We start from the raw sequence: 5,324 nt of genomic DNA, 5'->3' as shown, positions 1-5,324 counted from the left end.
TATTAAAACTCCTGGAGTTCATGAATATTAAATACAGTAGGCTAAGATTTGGTGAATTTTCTCTCCAAATAATGCTTAGCTTGTATAATGACTCACTCTTAGAATATATTCCTAAGATTAGTTAGGCATGTTCTCTAATATGCAAGCCACAATACCCATGTATGCTCAGGAACCAGGTACACATTTATTACATTGAATTTCTTTAAATTCAGCATATCAGATTTCCCAGGCTAACTCAACAGGAATCCATGATGAGTGAGTATGACATACATATTTTCTTAAAACATACCATTTTAAAGGAATTCCTGAATCAAATTAAAATATTTAGAAGTTTTGAAATACCATATTTTAATATTCTGACTAGGCCTGTGTTCAATGTTTCTCACAAGGTTGTACAAAACAATGAATTGATAATAACATGAAATAAGTTATACAATAATATATCTGTTAACTAAAAAGTTTCATAATAATTAGTAATAAATAAGAAAAAAGTTAATTGTAGTGAGAGGCGTGGGCCTGTTTTTCATCCCGCCCAACTCCCGGCCACTGGCTAGATTTACACCCGAAATAACAACACAAAAATTGTATTCTTTTAAACACTGCCTGGCCCGTTATATCTAGCCTCTTCTTGGCTAACTCTCATAACTTGCTTAACCCATTTCTAATAATCTGTGTAGCACCACAAGGTGGTGGCTTACCAGGAAGGATTCTAGCCTACATCCATCTTGGGCCAGAGTTTCATCACATCTGCCTGAGGCATCTGCCTCACTGCCTTTTCTCCAGCATTCTGTTAGGTCTACTCCACCTATCTAAGTTTCTGTCCTATCAAAAGCCAAGGCAGTTTCTTTATTAACCAATGAAAGTAACACATAGACAGATGACCCTCCTACATCATTTAATTGCCAAGGTAGACAATCTACAAATAGGTGTAAACACAAACAGCAGCCTGTCTGCACTAATCCCCCTTTAACTCTTTTTAACTCTGTTGCTAGTGTACAACCTACGATTAATGAAATGCAGGTGTGCTTGAGTTTTACACTTGAAAAATGTGCCTATGTTGTTTGAAAAAAAATTAAAAAGGCAATGCTACACCAATATGAAAATCATCAAGTACCAGAAATACAGTAACAAAGGATGGAAACAACCATCAGTGACCCCACTCTAATTTCTATTAACAAAAATCAAAATCAGTATTGCAAAGAATCACTAAGGATGGAATAATAATTATTTTTGACCAGGATCACTTTTAAAATGGTAAGTAGCTTGGTTGTAGTGGCCCTGGATGCTGGCCTCACCTCTCACTGTCTTTAAATATGGTAGAGGTACCTTTACTAACAGCTCTGGGACTGCTGGATAGGAGTCATACTCACCACTTTAACTCTGTGAAAGAGTGTACAGCACATAAACACCTTTTATCTGAGTAAAAGCTAAATCTGCCATGCAGTGCACTGTTTAACCTAGAAATATTTTGTGTATGACTGTGGAAATCTGTCATGCTCTCCTGCCTGTGCACGCCTAACAGACCTTATTTGACCACTTGTTCAGGCAGGGGTGCTGAATAGCAGACATGTTTTCAGCTACATCCCACCTAACCCTAATCAGGGATAAAATGACCTGGATCCAAAGTCTGTGGCTGGCAACATGGGTAAGCCTTATGTTAAGATCATTTTTAGGGGGGACTATTTTTTTGGCAGTCCAGACCTTAAATAACCATACAGAAACTGATTAAATACAATAGTGTTTGATCAATAGCTTAAGCGTGTTTTTAGCTAGCTCTTACATCTTAAATTAACCCATTTTATTATTTTATATTTTACCACAAGGCTAGTTTTTACTGGTATGGTTTCCAGGCATCTATCTCCTTTGGCAGAAATATGGCATTTCTTTGACTGTACCTACTCTCTCCTCTTCTATCTGTTTAGAATTTTCACCTTGTACTATTCTACACTGCAATAGACCCAAAACAGCTTCTTTATTAACCAATGGTATTCATAGCATGCAGAGGGGAATTCCTCATCAGTAGTGGATTTACTGTGTTACCTTACAGAGTAATGGTTAGATAGTATATCCACTGGCATCTATTGATGAAGAACCTGAGAGTGTGGTAGACAGTCCACAAATCCAGATGCTTTAGTCATTAAGATTGGCACCAAAGCTCTGAAAAACTTCTAGAGGGTTGCTGGCCTGAATCCATGGAGGAAGACCAAACAAGCTGGGTTCTAAGGGCCACAAAGGGTAGACAGAGTCAGCAGCAAGAAGTGAAGGCTAGAAGGATCATTGCTTTGTACTGGGTCTACTTTATAATTGGGCTCATGGCCGAAGGGTATTCCTACTCTGGTGAAGTGTCTTCCCCTCAGTCCTGGAACACAGACTGAGTGTTGTCTTCTTAATTTGTTCCAGATGCAAGCTATCAGTCGAGAAAACTGTCAAAGGTTGTGTCCTCTCAGTGCCACTTATTAGGATAGTTAATAGTGTGCAAGAGAGGTTTCTGAGTGTGAATTAGTAAAATAAAGCAACGATGGGTAACTGAAGATGAAAAAGATAAACAGAAGAATGATCACAAAGAACCATATATAAATAGAATTACTAAGAACATTTGTATTAAATATATATTCATTCATATATATATATATATATATATTCATCATCAGATACAGTGTATTAAATAGGAGTCAAAAGGCATGCTGTTTAATATTGTTGACAGCACAGACCACTCATGCAGAGTTCAAAGTAAATGTTAATGCCTTTCTTTTTTCCTACAGAATAGTATATTTTTGTTATGTTGCATTCAGGCTTCAAACGGTTGTTTATACCAAGCCTATCTGAACATCAGAATATTGAGCCATGTGAAATATCAAACTATCTATAAGAATGTGAATGTTGGAGGTATAGTTTCCTATAACATTTGCTATTTTAATATATAAATATAACAAAAGTTTTTTGACAGTATTCATAATCTTTGAAACATTAATAATGCCTTAGATATATCATATTGTTCAATTTTTAAAATTTCATTCACAATTGCTTAAATAATCAAAGTTTAAGAAATAAATTATATTTCACAAATTACAAAAGCCAAACCTACAAATGAATATGGATCATAAGAAACTTTCTCTAGCAATAGAGATTTTAGTGAGCCAGTGAATGGTATGCTCAATGGTTATTATATTATGGGATTTCTTTTTCAGTACTCCTTTGAGCTTTTATCTTTAATTTTAGAAAATATAAAAAAAAAGTTGCAAGCCCAATAATCCATCCCAAGACTGCTTCCAAAGGCAAAGCAGATTATAGGATTTGAAAGTTACTGGCTATTATTTTAAATGTGGATTTGACTGTAGAGTCTTTTTCTTTTTTGGAAGTAGCTTTGGTGATCACAAGTAACAAACGCATGAATGCTTAATCAATATGGGTAAAAATTTTAATAACAATGCTTACAGAATCTCGACTGGGCTTCTTGAAGAACTTTTGGTGCTGACATTCCAAAGGATGCCTTCTTTGATTTTAGCTCTCTCCTTTGTGAATTAAGACCACTCTGTAGTCTATTATCCATCCTTTGTTAGTGATTTTATTTTCCCCTAAGCTCTCAGGCATGTTTTTTTTTTATCATTAACCACACCACAAATGCTTATTGGTCACCTAGATGCTGAGCATTCTTTTTAAACATTCTCTTAAGGCTTGTGGTATTTAATTTCTTTGTTCTCACTCCAGCTGCAGTGACGTCAAAAATGTAGAGCAAATGACAAGCATGTCTTAGTCCCCTTCCTTTACTCCTTGTCCCCAGCACTTTTGGATCCTCAGTTCTATTTTAATCACTGCCTTATAATTCATAACTTCTCACATAGCCCAATACATTCATTTACACAGTCATCTTTATCCCCTGCTGCTCCTGTGTCAGCTCCTTGCATGAATCTGCAGAGTTGACTTTACTGCGCTCTAACTCACAATTCAACCTATCAGGAACTTGCTTATTTTTTGCTTCTTATTTTAAGCAAAACAACATCATGAGTTTTATGAATCAAAAGACTAATGAGCCCATCTATCATTTTCTGCAAGAATGCTACAATGATTCACGTTTTCTGGCTTTAACCAGTACTGGGAAATTACTACATGTAAATAGACTCACCAAGATATCAAAATAAGAGTGGTGCATGAAGCTACTTCTGTATAGTTCTCTGAGAAGATTCCCTGCATTTAAAACTTTATTAGACACCTGGAAGCAGTCTGGGTGCTGGCATTTAAACTAAGTCTTCATAATTGTAAGAGATATCAAAGAGTATTGAAGAGTTGGAAAATAGATTTTTCTCAAGATAGCAGAGTTATAAGGTTTGGATGTCATGGCTGAGGTAAATGAAAGTGATGTGAACAAATATAAAGCTGGGTATGGTGATACATGCCTTTCATGTCAGAACTCAGAGATGAAGAGGAAGAGGGATCTCTGAGTGAGATAAACCTGGTCTACAAAGTGAGCTGCTGGACAGCCAGTTCTACACAGATAATCTTTTCTGAGATAACTAGTTAAAACTTTTGAATTAAAGGTGAAAAGAAAATTATTAATCCTTTGAGGACATGTAAAAATATTTTCTTATTTAAATATTTGGCTGTAATTTATTTCTTTACTTGTATGTCTCCTTTTTGCTTTTTGGCTACACGCTTAAGAGTGGTTCAAAGAAATAAACTAAATGATGATGATGATGATGATGATGATGAACTCAAATATCAATAAGGAATGCTAACTACAGTGAGCTATAATCAGTTTCTTAATTACATTAAGCATCACATCTTAACATCAAGAAACATCTCATTCTATGTTACCAAAAAACTTCTTTGTTTCCTAGAGATGTATATCGAGGTATAATGTATTAGAGAAAAAGAATTTCTGAGGTAAAGAAAATAAATGGGAGATTATTTTAAAACTTAAACTCTTTATTACATCTAATATCAATAACAAGGAATGAAGATAAAAGTTATCAGTGTTTGCAGAAGATTATAACCTCTGCATTTAGAACACAAAAGCAGTAACTGAAAATCAGGAGAAACACAGCTGTGATTAAAAACTATAGACAGAATAACCTAAAAACAAGAACTATAACATTATAAAGATTAACGAGAAGCCATTCTGTACCTTGTTATGTTTTTCTCATAAATTGTAACCCCACATCGACTCCTACATTGAAAGACCCAGTTAGTGGACCTGTTTGAAAAGGTTACTAGAAGGTTATTAAAGGTTACTAAAAGATGGACTGAAGTGCTCATGTCACTGGGTCAACATTTGAAGCTATGTATACTGACTCTACTTCCTGTTTGCTATCTACTTCCTGGGTAGA

This window comes from Microtus pennsylvanicus, chromosome 1 (genome assembly GCF_037038515.1).
Source record: "Microtus pennsylvanicus isolate mMicPen1 chromosome 1, mMicPen1.hap1, whole genome shotgun sequence".
Classification (NCBI taxonomy): Eukaryota; Metazoa; Chordata; class Mammalia; order Rodentia; family Cricetidae; genus Microtus; species Microtus pennsylvanicus.
Note: the sequence above shows the minus strand (reverse complement) of the source record.